The following is a 15,718-nucleotide window of genomic DNA, read 5'->3' on the forward strand; positions in this document are numbered from 1 at the left end:
GGTGACCCGCCTGTAGCCAGGGCCTGGGTCTGTGCCAGTGCTGCTGGTGACGTGCCAGCATGTGCCCGCCCTGTCTTCAGGGCTGGGGCCCTGTCCTCGCGACCTTAGGCCGTGGAGGGCATTGTTGGGGGTGCCGAGCCTAGAAGGGGCAGCCTTGTAAGCGGGGCTTTGTACGACCCCAGTGCTCGGCGGGCGGTTGGAGGGAGCCCCTGTAATCAGGTGGGTATTCCTGGCCCTGGCCGTTCCAAGGTCCAGGGCCGGGAGGTGTGCAGCTCCCTGTCCGTGGAGGAAGGCCCCCAGGCCTTAGGCCGTTAGCTGTTTTTCCTGGTACTGGAATCTTATTGCTATTAGTGCAGGGGGAAGCCGAGTCCTGTGGCTCCCTGGGTGTGCACCCGCCCGTAATCGGGGTCTGGGTCTGGGAGCCTCGGTGCTCCCTCGGCTGGCAGGCTGTGCGGGGCGACCGCCCCGTTAGCGGGGAGCGGGTCTGGGTGCCCCTGAGGCGGAGAGAAGGAGCCTCCGCAGGCCTTTGGGCCCAGGGCCGCCCGTAAGTCTGGGCCAGTGCCCTGGAGTCCCGGGCACTTTGCAGACTAGCAGCGTCTCGAGCCCTCTGTAGTCAGAGGTGCAGCCTCGTTGGCCAGTGCTTTGTATGCCCAGCTTCCTTTGCCCAGAGGGCCTGGCTCCCAGCAGCAGACGGGGCGTCGCCGTGACCACTCAAGGTGAGGTTTGGAGAGGTTTGTGTCAGTGGGGGGCTCTGTGGGTGGGTTTGGAGTGACTTGGAGGTCTCCCTCTGGGGATGTAGGGTCCCTGTCTGCTTCCTACGGAGGAGCTGGTGTTTCTCACACCTGCCTGTGTCCTCCTTCCTTTGCAGAAACCATGGGAGAAGAGAGCGGCGGCATCGTGCGGACGGCAGTGCTGACGTGGGAAAACGCGGAGGTGGCACCAGTGAAAGTTGGAGCGTTGTGTGGAGCCGTGGAGGGGTGGTGGGAGTGGGGGCAGGTGGTGGTGGCTTGGGGAGCTCGCTCTGGGTGCCCGTTTCACTGACTTGAAGGAGTTGGAGCTTCTCGGACTCACATGTGTTATTCTCTTTGCTTGACGGAAGCCATCCGAGAAGAAAGCAGAGCCAGGAGCGTGGGACGGTGAGGCAAAAGAGTTCAGAAGAGGATCAGCAGCGTCGAGGTCAAGAGGGAGCACAAGAAAGGCCTTCTGGGCAAATGAACCTCTTTGCCATCACGGGGTCAGGCATACACGTAGGAGTGCGGAGGGCATCTTCAGGGTGCCCCCGCTGGCTTTGCGCTGGGTGACCCCCCCTGTAAACAGGGCTGGGTCTTTCCTTTGGTAGTGTTGGCCTTTTGCCACGGTTCTCCTTTGGCTGCCCAGAAAGAGGGGGACAACCCTGTAAGGAAGAGGGAGAGTCCCCTTGGCCACACCCGATAGGAGAATGCAGGTCTCCCGACCCCAGCCCACCCTTTAAACAGGGCAGGGCTTTTTTTTTTGCCTTGGCACCTTTGTGCCTGCTGACGGCTGCTGGCCACTGTGACCCCCTGTAGCTGGGCCGCGTCACAGCCGCTGTTCTTTGGCCAGCCGTGAAGCCCTTGAGCGTAGTCAGGCCCTTGAGGCCTCTGTGCAGGCTAGGGCGAGTCTGAGGCCGTTGTCTCCTGCTTGTGGGCGGTAGGGATGGCTCGCCGCAGGTTGCTGCTCAGAGCTTGCTCCCTCTCCTGGGACGTTGCCCCTTTGTGTCTCTGTCTTGTCTTTGTCGGTGTGAGTGAGAGAGCGAGCGTGTCCCTTGGTCCCCCTAGAAAAGCAGGTAGCGTAGCTTAGGCTTCCCAGGAGGGAAAGAGGGGCTGTGTGCAACAACCGGGGCGTGCCCTCAAAACCCACAAACGGAGACACGGCCCAGCCTCGGCCCTTCTTTCCGAGGAGGCAGCAAAGCCTCTCGGTGACCCGCCTGTAGCCAGGGCCTGGGTCTGTGCCAGTGCTGCTGGTGACGTGCCAGCATGTGCCCGCCCTGTCTTCAGGGCTGGGGCCCTGTCCTCGCGACCTTAGGCCGTGGAGGGCATTGTTGGGGGTGCCGAGCCTAGAAGGGGCAGCCTTGTAAGCGGGGCTTTGTACGACCCCAGTGCTCGGCGGGCGGTTGGAGGGAGCCCCTGTAATCAGGTGGGTATTCCTGGCCCTGGCCGTTCCGAGGTCCAGGGCCGGGAGGTGTGCAGCTCCCTGTCCGTGGAGGAAGGCCCCCAGGCCTTAGGCCGTTAGCTGTTTTTCCTGGTACTGGAATCTTATTGCTATTAGTGCAGGGGGAAGCCGAGTCCTGTGGCTCCCTGGGTGTGCACCCGCCCGTAATCTGGGTCCGGGTCTGGGAGCCTCGGTGCTCCCTCAGCTGGCAGGCTGTGCGGGGCGACCGCCCCGTTAGCGGGGAGCGGGTCTGGGTGCCCTCGAGGCGGAGAGAAGGAGCCTCCGCAGGCCTGTGGGCCCAGGGCCGCCCGTAAGTCTGGGCCAGTGCCCTGGAGTCCCGGGCACTTTGCAGACTAGCAGCGTCTCGAGCCCTCTGTAGTCAGAGGTGCAGCCTCGTTGGCCAGTGCTTTGCATGCCCAGCTTCCTTTGCCCAGAGGGCCTGGCTCCCAGCAGCAGACGGGGCGTCGCCGTGACCACTCAAGGTGAGGTTTGGAGAGGTTTGTGTCAGTGGGGGGCTCTGTGGGTGGGTTTGGAGTGACTTGGAGGTCTCCCTCTGGGGATGTAGGGTCCCGGTTTACTTCCTACGGAGGAGCTGGTGTTTCTCACACCTGCCTGTGTCCTCCTTCCTTTGCAGAAACCATGGGAGAAGAGAGCGGCGGCATCGTGCGGACGGCAGTGCTGACGTGGGACAACGCGGAGGTGGCACCAGTGGAAGTTGGAGCGTTGTGTGGAGCTGTGGGGGGGTGTGGTGGGAGTGGGCAGGTGATGGTGGCTTGGGGAGCTCGCTCTGGGTGCCCGTTTCACTGACTTGAAGGAGTTGGAGCTTCTCGGACACAACTGTGTTATTCTCTTTGCTTGACGGAAGCCATCCGAGAAGAAAGCAGAGCCAGGAGCGTGGGACGGCGAGGCAAAAGAGTTCAGAAGAGGATCAGCAGCGTCGAGGTCAAGAGGGTACAAGAAAGGCTGTCCTGACAAACTCTCCCGGCCATCACCGGGACAGGCATACACGTAGGAGTGCGGTGGGCACCTTCCGGGTGGCTTTGTGCTGGGCAACTCTCCATGTAAACGGGGTTTGGTGTTATTGGCCTTTTGCCACGGTTCTCCTTTGGCTGCCCATAGAGAGGGGGCGACCTTGGAAGGAGGGTGAGAGTCCGCTTGGCCTCACCTGATAGGCGAATGCAGTTCTCCGGACTGCAGCCCACCGTGTAAACAACAGGGCTTTTTTTTCTTTGCCTTGGCACCTTGAGCCTGGTGGCGGCTGCTGGCCACGGTGACCCCCCTGTAGCCTGGGCATGTCACAGCCTGTGTTCGTTGTCCAGCCTTGAAGCCGCCCTGCGTAGTCAGGGGCTTGAGGTGTCTGGGCAGGCCAGGGCAAGTCTGAGGCCGTGTTCTCCCGCTGCTGGGCATCAGGAATGGCTCGCCACAGGTTGCTGCTCAGAGCTTGCTCCCTCTCCTGGGACGTTGCCCCTTTGTGTCTCTGTCTTGTCTTTGTCGGTGTGAGTGAGAGAGCGAGCGTGTCCCTTTGTCCCCCTAGAAAAGCAGGTAGCGTAGCTTAGGCTTCCCAGGAGGGAAAGAGGGGCTCTGTGTAGCAAGCTGTGGGGTGCCATCCGTACTGCACAGCAGCAGAAGGCAATGCTCTCAGACTTGGCCTGGCTTGTGGAGGGGCTTCGAGGCTGGCCAGAGAGCAGAGGCTAGCCTCAGCCCTTCTTTCCGAGGAGGCAGCAAAGCCTCTCGGTGGCCCACCTGTAGCCTTGGTCCCTTGGTTTCTCTTGGACTCCTGTTCTGTGTCACTGGGTCCCTGAGGATGTTGGGGCTTCTTGGGGGTTTCTCTAGGACACTGTAAGTTCCTGGCGGTCCCCGGGTCTCTGGGGCTGGCAGAGTGCAGCTGTGCTCTGCAGAGAAGAAGTGGAGCACTGAGAGACTCAAGCAAATAAGAAAACCATTCCTGATGTGTAAATTATGTACATATGTAGAGTGTCTTAAGTTTAGAGCCTTTATGTTTGTTTAAATAGAAATTGTGTTCTTATAAAGAGCATCTGAAAAATAAAAATCATTGACTTCATTTAAAACAAAAATGTTATGTAAAGATTGTCTTCTTTCCAGAGGCTACTTTTTCCTTTAAGTTTCCACAAATCCTGTTCTGAAAAATACTTTGTGCCCATGCTCAGTAGTCCTCTACTGCTGTCAATTGCTCCATGGTTACCTGGAATGTGTATAACTTCTTCTGTGTAATACATTGTATGCAATTATTTATAACATCACGTTGCTTTGACACTGGGTATAAAGATGTACTGTTGCAATTGGCTTTCATCAAGGTTACTTATTTTGACAATAAAATGATCATCTCGCTCCAAAGGAACTGGTAAAACATTCAACTGTGTGAAAATTTTGTGAGCTCAAGAGTACGCACATTGGAATGGAACCTGACCTTTAAGAAGCAGCTGGGCTGCACTCCAAGTGGAGCAGGTAAAAAGTGGTTTGCGTTCAGAATATCAACTCAGAAGACTGTTTTTCAAAAGGGAACTCCAAACTCAATGCTGAATTCTTTACAATGACAACGTGTGCTGATGGTGCACGTGTTCATGGCAGCACTTCCTAATTTCCAAATACCTGCGATTTTCTAGTAATGGTTTCCCCCTGAACTCTGGATCTTCTTTTCTTTTGTTAGTTGATTAAATCCACTCTGTGTAGGGATTTGGTTTAGAGGGTTTTCTGCTGGGTTCTTTTTTGAGGTTTTTTTGGTTGGTTTTCTGCTGTCATGCCTTACATTAGCGTGGCTACAGCTGTCAAGAACAATGAGGGCGAAAAGAATCTTGAAGCATTTATATTGTAGTAAATAGTCAAAGGCTGCACTCTCCACTAAATACCGTGTAAGAATATTGTTTTCAAAAAAGCATGGAATTTCAAGGTCAATAAAGAAGAAAACTGTAGAAAATCTGTTGATTCGTTCATCTTTACACTAGTGACTCGATCTTGGGGTCCAAGGCATGGGGCAGCTGTAGCAGCCTCGGGTAAAGAGCTGTTTCCACGTGTGCCCTACTTTTTTTAGGGTAGTTATAGCAATTTGCATAATGAGTGCCATTTATGTTTGTGGGGTGGTATAAATGAGGATGTAAAAACATCCCATTTGTAACATGCACAGTTCCTTTGGACAGCGGACAGTGTTTTTTCTGAACTCTTGGGATTGATGGAGTACGCTCAGAAATGCCTGCTCTGAAAAGTTGTTTCAATAAACTCATCTGGTGAAGGAGTTGTTGGGGCTGCAACTCGGGAAGCTTTGTTCCTTTAGGAAGGGAGCAAAGGCAATTCCGTGGGTGCCGGCCGACTTTCCACATGTCAGCCCAAAAAGCTGCTGGTGCTGGCAGCAAACAGTCTGTGTGGGGGAGGTAAAGGCCGGGCGGCTCCTGCCTGGCACTGCTTGTGGGAGCTTTGGCACGGGAACCTGGAGACCAGGTGAGAAGAGCCGAAATCAACCTAAAAATGGTAACGAAGAAACCAATACAAATAACATAAAATAATAAATCAAATAGGAGGTTTTGTTGGTGGCCGACGGCGGGAGTGGAAGCCGCGGCTGTAGAAAAAGCGCCGTTCCCCCCGCGCCCGTCGATCCACCGACTTCCCGCTCGGGCCCCGGGCGGCATGCGGGGGGGGGAACGAAGGCGCTCGGCTGAGCTGCAGTTCTCGGTCGTGTCCGCCAGGCGGCGCCGGCGAGGCAGACGGGGGGCGGCCGAGGGCGGGATTCGAACCGGCGTTTGGGGAGAGAGAGCCGCGTCCCAGGCGGGCGCCTTGACCGCTCGGCCAGCGGGGCGGGGGCGTGGTCACGGTGGGGCGTGTCCAGCCGGTGCGGGATGGGCGCGGCCACGGGGGGTCGGCACCGCGCTTCGCGCCCTTTAACATTCAAAAAATATGACGAAAACTACATGAAAAATCTAAGAGTCCCCCCGGTGGGGTGCCGCGCCGCCGGCGGGGAGGGGGAGCGAGCAGAGGGCTGGATCCGACGAGACTGACAGGCGCGCCCGCCGGTGGGTGCCGTTCTGCCGGCGGGAAGGCGGAGCTAGCTGGGGGCTGTGCCGCCTCCGGCTTCGCCGCTCTGCCCTCTCTGCTCGCTCCCGGCATGACCCCCGCCCCTCCGCCCCCCCGCCACACGCGGCCCGAGCGGGCCCGAAGCCTCCGCGGCGCGGCCCTGGCCCGGCGCTCCGGGGAACGAGGGGGCTGCGGGCGGCGGGCCCAGCCAAGGAGCCCCTCGGGGCAGCTTAACATTGCAAGTTGCTCGGGCCTCCCCCAGCTCTCCATTTCTTCTCTGCAGAACACAGCTGGACTCTGGCTGCCCCGGGAGAACTGGAGACCCCGAGTACCTCCCGGGGACCGCCACGATTCTCGCAGGGACTTAAAACGCTCCCCGCCCCACCGCCCCCGTCCCACTCCGAGACTTCCAGGTACCTCCATGGTCCTACAGGAACCCCCAAGGACCCCCAACGCCCCCAGGAGACCCCCCAGGGACTCCCACCATCTCCCGGGAGCCTTCTGGGACACTCGTGGACACAGAAGGAACACCAGAGACGCCAAACAGCCCCCGGGATCTACCGGGACTTCCTTTTTTTTATGGATTTGGTTTGCATACTTTCCTGTATTTTTTATTTTACAAAGCCTGCAAAATAAAACGAGGCGCCGCAAAGCCTTCTGGGTTCCACCGACGCTTCCGGGACTCATTCCTTTGTCATGTCGGTTTCCTCAAATTTTTAATTTTATTTTTAATTTTATTTCTTTTATTCCGTTTTTACCATTACGGGCCGTGCAGGGCGGGCACGCCCCCGCCTTGCTGGCCACGCCCCCGCCCCGCTGGCCGAGCGGTCAAGGCGCGCGCCTGGGACGCGGCTCTCTCTCCCCAATCGCCGGTTCGAATCCCTCCCTCGGCCGCCCCCGTCTGCCTCGCCGGCGCCGCCTGGCGGACACGGCCGGGAACTGCACCGCAGTCCAGCCCCCACCACCACGAATGCCCGCCGGGACCCGAGCGGCGAAGGCGCTGCACGGGCCGGGGAGCGGCTCTTTCTCTGCAGCCGCGCCTTCCACTCCCACCGTCGCCCAATAGCGAAAGCTCTTATTTTATTTTTTATTTTATGTCATTTTTGGTTGCTCTTTTGTCACACTTGTTAGCTTTATCTTTTTAAATTTTGATTTTTTAAATTGATTTTTTTGTACTTACATTAATTTTTCTCCTTTTTTGGAGAGTTTGCAGGCACAGAGCCTGCAGCACAGACACAGCTGAGGGCTCAGGGACACTCAGCAGGCACAGACAGAGCAGCACAGACACAGCTGAGGGCTCAGGGACACTCAGCAGGCACAGACAGAGCAGCACAGACACAGCTGAGGGCTCAGGGACACTCAGCAGGCACAGAACCTGCAGCACAGACACAGCTGAGGGCTCAGGGACACTCAGCAGGCACAGAACCTGCAGCACAGACACAGCAGAGGGCTCAGGGACACTCAGCATGCACAGAACCTGCAGCACAGACACAGCAGAGGGCTCAGGGACACTCAGCAGGCACAGAACCTGCAGCACAGACAGAGCAGAGGGCTCAGGGACACTCAGCCACTGCCATGGCTCTTCATGCACAGGGCACAAGCTCAGACACTCTCAGAGCAGCAGTTATGGAGGGAGAAACAGCTCATCTCTCAGACAATCTTTACTTACCCAAATCTTGAACAAAACAAACACTATCTGGGGTAAGAGTTAGCTGTGCACTCAAAATGTCTAATTTTATATGAGCTGCCTGAATCTCCCAAGTCCATGCAACTGAACAGGAGACAACCATTAGTTATAGGCCATCAAGGGGATAAATCTTCATCTTTAAAATAGCATATATTTGAGCTGATTGCTAAACTAAGTGCTGTGAAAAATAAGGCCTTTCTGAGGTTACCAGGAAAACCTTACAAAAGCCAAGTTCCAATGAACAAGAAGACACAGCAAGATCTTGCCTTCTGCCTACAACACACTTCATTTTGCTGATTATCAAACCTTAGCAAGAGACCATTCTCACAGAGGCATTTCTTCTCTGCTGAATGCAGCCCAGGGATGCAGAGCCCAAGCCACCTACCCTGCCTGGGCACGCTGTGAACAGTTTGTGCAGAGACTGGGCCAGCTGGATCCTGGGATTGTTCACCATTTGCCCCACAGGATCATGCTCTTTCTTCCCAGCAAAGGCCAGCTGGGAGAATGCAGTCTCACAGCCTGGAGTATCCTCTGTGTCAATGAAGTGCTCCTTGTCAGGGGTCGTGTCATCCTCAGGCAGCTCGAAGAGGCCAAGGAGGGAGGGCCTGCAGCAAAGGAATCCTGGGGGGAGAAGGGAGGGGAACAGTGAACAGGTGAGGACAGCCTGTGCTTCACAAGAACGCTCAGATTACCTGGAACCCCTTTGCAGGGACTTGCTTAACTCCTGGCACTGTCCCTGTCCCAGGGAAGCTGCACTAGGACTGTGGGTCTGGGTCCTTTCCAGGCACAATGCAGCTGCTCATATTAACAGCATCAGCAATGCCCTCATTTTTTAGCAGCTCAAATTGCTGTGATACAAACCCAAGAATAGCAATTCTTTTCCAGATTACAGTTTTTCTCTAAGTACATTCAAAAAGAGTTCTAGTCCTGGATCCGGTTACTGTCATTCAATTTGGGCTACCTGAGCCCCCAGACTGCTGGACTGCCTTTCAGTCTCCAGAGCTTTCCCCCAGATTCCACTTTCAGGCTAAGACACTACAGCCTGTCAGGTTGTGAGTATTCTCAGGCCTCCTGACTAGGACAGTTACAAGTCAAAAGTGGGCCCAGCTTTCCAGAAGGAATGCAAGCTGACAGTAGCCTAATTCCCTTCAGTGGAGCTCTACTCAGCCAAATCCAGGCTCAAACACATCTCAAACCAGCTCTGCCATTTGCTTTGAAAACACACTTCCCTTTGTGCAGTGAAGGATGAAAAGGTATGAAAAGCCTCAAGCTGAGTCTCACCACAACAGTGGGCCTGAAGAAATGCCAAAGGAGTTTATTGGAGGGGCCTATTCTGGTGAAAGCTCCTACTTTCCAGACCTCCAACAGCATCACCAGCAGACCCTGAAGAAGTGTGGCACCTACCACGGCTTGGGGTACTCAGTGTCCATCACGGGAGGACATTCTGTTAATGTCTTGGTGATGCCAACAGCACGGATCTGCTTTTCAACTTGTCCCAGACTCTTTCTGGATTTCAGGAATCATCATTTTCTCCAAGCCCGTTTCAAACATCCTAGTATGACAGTTAGAGAAAAAGTATCAGAACGATTTATCACCCTATGGTGACCAAAGAAAAGCAGAAACCACACAAAGCACCAGGAAACAGAGAACACAAGACAATTTGTTTCTTAACAATTGCTGCCCTCTTACATAGATGTTTGCACATATAAACTTGTTACAAAGGATAAAAACCAGAGACAGCAATCCTTCCCTTTTATGACCCGCTCAGGAGATCAGTAACTTGAACTATCAGTGAGGAACTGTGGGCAGAAAATCAGAAATGAACCCCAAAAGGAGAGGCACCCGGGCAGTCAGATTAGCGCCAAACCTCCTTTGCCATTTCAGCCAGAGAGACAACTCTTTCCTGCTTCAAAGGCAAAAACTGCACAGCAGCCTGAAATACAACCCAAGCCAACAGAACACACTCCCTTTGGCTGTATGCTGCCAAGTATTTCCTGCAGAGCTCATGCCCCATTTCCTGTGCCATACTGGTTAATGAAGAGGAGAAAGCAACGAGAAAAAGGATGAAGTAAAACTCCAGATGAAAACAAGAGAATTGCTTTAGAGTCAGCAGCAAAATGCATTCTAAGAAGGAGACAGAAAGGGCAGCCTTCATAAATGTTCCCTTTTACTGAAGGGCATTAAGTTGCTGCTCCAAAGTTTGCCTAAAACTGCTCATCTTCTCGGGCACCACAACACTGAAACGTGGAACGCTGGAAGCACCACTTCCATTTGGTTGGTGGAACACCATTGGAAGAACCCTGTAATTCTTGCTCCTCTACAGGAGGCATCAAGCAGATTTTAAAGGATTAATAACAGACCTTGTGTGATCTGTGTAGAGATAACATCACGAATTTCATCAGCATGGCCATCTGCCTGGGGATGATTTCAACAATGTGTCACAGCTTTGACAGAGGAACGTAAACCCTTCCTCATAACTTTATTCCCATGAAGGCCAAAATGACACAAAAGCATGGAATGTTTCCCAGCATGAACACAAACTGCAGAGAGCAGTGGTCAGAATGGCTGTGCTGTGTGACAGGGCAAGTGTGTTGCTATTAGCTGGAGATTAAATGGAGACACTTTCAGACAAGTAACGACATCACACACACCAGGAAAGGAGGAGAACTACACAAGTCCTTTAGTTCCATTCCCTCAGTTTTCATGGAGTGTCACCTGCTGTGGCCACTGCCCTTTATGCCCCCCTTGACTCCAGAGCATTTGGAGCAAGTCCCTGGAGCCACCAGAGTCCCACCCATGTACAGGATGCCTGATCTGTGCAACTGCACACTCTGAACCACTCGTGTCACACACTGGAGCTTTTCAGAGCAAGGAACTTACTTTTGATAAGTTTTGTTGGTTTGGAACTTGGAAGTCTTTGGAATAGCAGAATGAAGACCTGTTTCCTGTACCAGTCAACTGATTCACTGGAAATTTAAAAGAACAGTTATTCAGTTCACAGTGGGCTTTGACTGGTGCTGTCACTTTACAGAAAACACAGATAAAGTTGTTCCCATCTCTTTAACTGATAAATGTGACATTTTTGCTCCTGAAGTGTTAACCTTTGCCATGACTGCACACTGCAGAACCAAAGCCCACAGAAGTCAGTTCTGAATCCAATTTGAGCTCATACTCACGGGGGCATATGCTCCATGATGCTGTTTAGCAGGTCAAAGCCTTGGGGATCACTGGCTTTCAAGGCAATCAGCTTCAGGAATCCCCCCAACACTCCAGGCTGCAAGGAAAGCAAACATGAAGCTCTAGGCAACTGTTCTTCCTAAGTGGCCCAGCAGAAAGTTGGCTCTGACCATCGAAGACATGCAACAGTGCAAAAGCATCCCTAACCTAAACCAGGATTCTGATCCTGCAGTGCTGGACAAGGAAGACACGTTGTGGCTCCTTCTCACTCACTCACTCACTCACTCACTCACTCCACTCACTCACTCACTCACTCACTCCACTCCCTCACTCACTCACTCACTCACTCACTCCACTCACTCATTCACTCCCTCACTCACTCCACTCACTCCACTCAGTCATTCACTCCCTCACTCACTCCCTCACTCACTCACTCCCTCCACTCACTCACTCACTCACTCACTCACTCCCTCACTCACTCACTCACTCACTCACTCCACTCACTCACTCACTCACTCCACTCACTCCCTCACTCACTCCACTCACTCCCTCACTCACTCACTCACTCACCCACTCCACTCAGTCCACTCACTCACTCCCTCACTCACTCCACTCACTCACTCACTCACTCACTCATTCACTCACTCACTCATTCACTCACTCACTCACTCCCTCACTCACTCACTCACTCCCTCACTCACTCCACTCACTCACTCCACTCACTCCACTCACTCATTCACTCCCTCACTCACTCTCCTCAACCTGTTCTGAACACAAGCCCTGAGAGTTCTGCTGGTCCACATGTTCCACAGGAAGCAAACAAGGTAAGAAAATTCTGGGAAACTGCCACTTGCCAAAACCAAGTGCAGGAATTTTCCATCTCGGCTGACAAAAGCACAGGAGCCCAGGATTCACCTCAGCCCCAGGACGGGAAAGCACCCACCGAGCTGCATGCAGAGTATTTGTCCGTGCATGGAGCGCCACTGAGGCCCAGCCCAGCCCAGCCCCTGCCCCGCGGCCCCGGCACTCACGATCTTGGCGGCGGCGCTGCGGGCGATGGTGCCGGCGCCGCGCTCCAGGAACGCCTCTGGAGCAGCCGCACCGGCGGCGGGATGTTCCCCGCGCGCTCCCGCGGCACCGGCTGCGGCAGGTGCGGGAAAACAGCGCCATGAACGAACACGGGATGTGGCATCGAGCAGGAGAGGCAGCACTGGCGACAGCGCTTCGTACTCCGCGCCTGCGCAGTGGCGACAACGTTTCGTACTCCGCGCATGCGCAGTAGCGACTGCGATCTGTACTCCGCGCATGCGCAGTAGCGAAAACGCGCTGTACTCCGCGCGTGCGCAGTAGCGACAAAGTTCCGTAATCTGCGCATGCGCAGTAGCGACAAAGTTCCGTACTCCGCGCGTGCGCAGTAGCGACGGAGCTCCGTACTCCGCGCGTGCGCAGTAGCGACGAAGCTCCGTACTCCGCGCGTGCGCAGTAGCGACGGAGAGACGTACTCCGCGCATGCGCAGTAGCGACGGCGCTCTGTACTCCGCGCGTGCGCAGTAGCGACTGCTCTCTGTACTCCGCGCGTGCGCAGTAGCGACAAAGTTCTGTATTCCGCGCGTGCGCAGTAGTGACACAGTTCCAAACTCTGCGCGTGCGCAGTACCGACGGCGCTCTGTACTCCGCGCGTGCGCAGTAGCGACTACGAACTGTAGTCCGCGCGTGCGCAGTAGCGACGGTGCTCTGTACTCCGCGCGTGCGCAGTAGCGACTGCAATCTGTACTCCGCGCGTGCGCAGTAGCGACAAAGTTTCGTACTCCGCGCATGCGCAGTAGCGACAAAGTTCCGTACTCCGCGCGTGCGCAGTAGCGACGAAGTTCCGTACTCCGCGCGTGCGCAGTAGCGACGGCGCTCTGTACTCCGCGCGTGCGCAGTAGCGACGATGTTCCGTACTCCGCGCGTGCGCAGTAGCGACAGCTCTTCGTACTCCGCGCGTGCGCAGTAGCGACCGAGCCCCTCTGCCCAAACGCCGGTTCGAATCCCGCCCTCGGCCGCCCCCTCTCCCTCGCCGACGCCGCCTGGCGGACACGGCCGGGAACTGCAGCGCACTCCAGCACCCTGCGTGGTGCCCCGCGTGTCGCCGCGGAGGGGGCAGCAGCCCTGAAGGGCTCTGCTGGTCCCGCCATGGTCTGAGGGTCGGCACCAGCCGGACTGGGTCAGCCAGGGTGGGTCTGTCACGGCCGCGCCGCTTCTCTCGCACGTACGTTCCGCCTCCTGGCACGGGACCCTGCCCCCCCCCCCCCCGTCACGTATTTCCCGCCTCTCCAGCAGGGGCTTTTCCCGCCCCTCCCCTCAGCTGCGCTGCCCCGCCCACCGTGAGGGGCTCAAGGAAAGGAGAGGCGAGGCGCCATTTTACGCCGATGCGGGGGGCACGGGGCGCAGAGCGGTCGTGTCGGAGAGCAGTGAGGTGTCTGTGGCGTTACTGAGGGGAGAGGTCAGCTATGGCACAGCCTCAAAGCGATGTAAAGCCAAGGGAACCGTGGGGGCAGAGCTGGGATATGTTTTGAGGGGAAAAGGCGAGGTAAAGTGTTAAGAGTCGTCCCCGGTGAGTGCGTGAGGGAGCCGCGGATTCCCGCCCCCACTCCTCCCGCCGCTCGGGGCAGGGGCGGGGGGCAGAGGCGGGTCCCGCCCGCCGCTCCGGGAGGCACAGGCGGGCCCCCGCCGCTCCGGGAGGGAGAAGGGGTGTCCCCCATGCTCCTGAGGGGCTGTGAGGGCTACACGGACAGCGACAGGTGCCGTGAGGGCGGTGGGGGGGGCTCGGCCGTGCCGTAGCTGTGCCCTTTCCCCGCCGTTCCCCTCAGCCCTGAGGCAGGGCAGGCGAAAGGTGCTTTGAAAAGCTCCTATAAAAGCTTGTAGAGTCGCCCTGGGGCGAATTTTGGGTTGTTAGAGACTAGGGAGTGTTGGACTACAGCATCAGAGCGCAGCAGGGTGTTTCGTGACAATTCTGAGGGAAAAGCAAAAAAAGAGGGTGCCTATGGGGGACAAAATAAACAATTTTCAGAGCAATCTGGCATAACTATTAGGGACAGAATAAACATCTTGGAGAGATATAAGCGTGGGGCCATCCTATTTAAAGACAAAATCAGAAGTACTTCAGGGAAGACATTGGTAGCATTTTCATAGCAGGCATCTGCAAGTTGGCAAGACAATTTAGGTAGGAGAAAGAATAGACATTTAAGCAGGCTGTGCTAAACTAGCATTCTGGATGTGTGCAGTTCTTTTAGTTGTAGAAACTAAACTTGCTGATGGGGTGAAGGAGACAGATTTTTCTGAAAAAAAAATTCACCATCCTAGGGAATGACTCCATAAATTAGGAATACTGTTTTACGTTCTTTCCAATCATGGAGTCAAAGTTTAACAAAGGATCTTGGACGTAATTTTCCTGTAAGAAGAGAAAAAGAATGGTAATAAGTACTTCACGCCGAGTCCAGCCACAGATTTTTCAAGCAGCAAACGGGTTAGAAGGCTGAAAAGGGAGGAAAACAAAAGAAAAGAGGATGAATCACATTAAAATTTTGGTGTGGGTTCAGGAGACAATATATAATGAAAACAAGTACTGCTCCAAGACTTAAGTCCTTGTACAGGAGTAGAGGTTAATAGAGAGACCTCAGGGCTAACCCTCTTCTCTTTATCTTGCAGAAGCTGTCGAGAAACAGATGGAGATGGACATCGAGGAAAGAGTGCAGAGGAGGATCAGCAGCATCGAGGTCAAGAGGGAGCACAAGACAGGCCTTCTGGGCAAACAACTGTCCCTGCCGTCATCGGGACAGACACACATGTTGAAGTGCAGCAGGAACCTTCAGGGTGCCCCGCTGGCTTTCATTGGGCGACCCCCCCGTAAACAGGGCTGGGTCTTTCCTTTGGTGTTTTTGGCCTTTTGCCACGGTTCTCCTTTGGCTGCCCAGGGAGAGCGGGAAACACTGTAAGGAGAGTGAGAGAGCCCTTCTCCACATCCCAGGGGCAAATGGAGGTATCCTGACTGCAGGCCACCGTGTCAGCGGAGCAGGGCTTCTTTGTTTCCCTTGGTGCCTTAGTGCCTGGTGGCGGCTGCTGGCCACGGTGACCCCCCTGTAGCCTGGGCATGTCACAGCCTGTGTTCGTTGTCCAGCCTTGAAGCCGCCCTGCGTAGTCAGGGGCTTGAGGTGTCTGGGCAGGCCAGGGCAAGTCTGAGGCCGTGTTCTCCCGCTGCTGGGCGTCAGGAATGGCTCGCTGCAGGTTGCTGCTCAGAGCTTGCTCCCTCTCCTGGGACGTTGCCCCTTTGTGTCTCTGTCTTGTCTTTGTCGGTGTGAGTGAGAGAGCGAGCGTGTCCCTTGGTCCCCCTAGAAAAGCAGGTAGCGTAGCTTAGGCTTCCCAGGAGGGAAAGAGGGGCTCTGTGTAAGAAGCTGTGGGGTGCCATCCGTACTGCACAGCAGCAGGTGGCCGCCTTAGACATGGCCTGGCTTGTGCAGAGGCCACGAGGGCCTGGCAATGTGGAGGGGCTTAACAGCTGCCAACGAGCAGAGGACATGACATGGCCCAGCTACAAAGCGTCACAGTGGACGACAGGCGCCAGCAGCCACAAAAGGTGGCAAGGCAATAAAGAAAGCCGTGCCCTGTTTTCAGGGTGGGCTG

At 55.4% G+C, this 15,718-nt stretch overlaps 1 long non-coding RNA gene across 2 annotated transcripts; it reads right to left on the minus strand.

The window, feature by feature from the left end:
- Nucleotides 1–7,835: 7,835 nt before the first annotated feature.
- On the minus strand, nt 7,836–11,331 carry LOC139671000 (uncharacterized). 2 transcript variants are annotated; one of them, XR_011697627.1, is made up of 4 exons: nt 11,056–11,331; nt 10,760–10,845; nt 9,284–9,431; nt 7,836–8,500 (listed from the first exon to the last, which is right to left on the minus strand). It is a non-coding gene; the product is annotated as an uncharacterized lncRNA (long non-coding RNA). The 2 variants fall into 2 exon arrangements; XR_011697626.1 differs by lacking the exon at nt 7,836–8,500 and having other exon boundaries at nt 9,175–9,431.
- Nucleotides 11,332–15,718: the final 4,387 nt, after the last annotated feature.

The sequence above is a fragment of the Pithys albifrons genome, chromosome 4, assembly GCF_047495875.1.
Source record: "Pithys albifrons albifrons isolate INPA30051 chromosome 4, PitAlb_v1, whole genome shotgun sequence".
Lineage (NCBI taxonomy): Eukaryota > Metazoa > Chordata > Aves > Passeriformes > Thamnophilidae > Pithys > Pithys albifrons.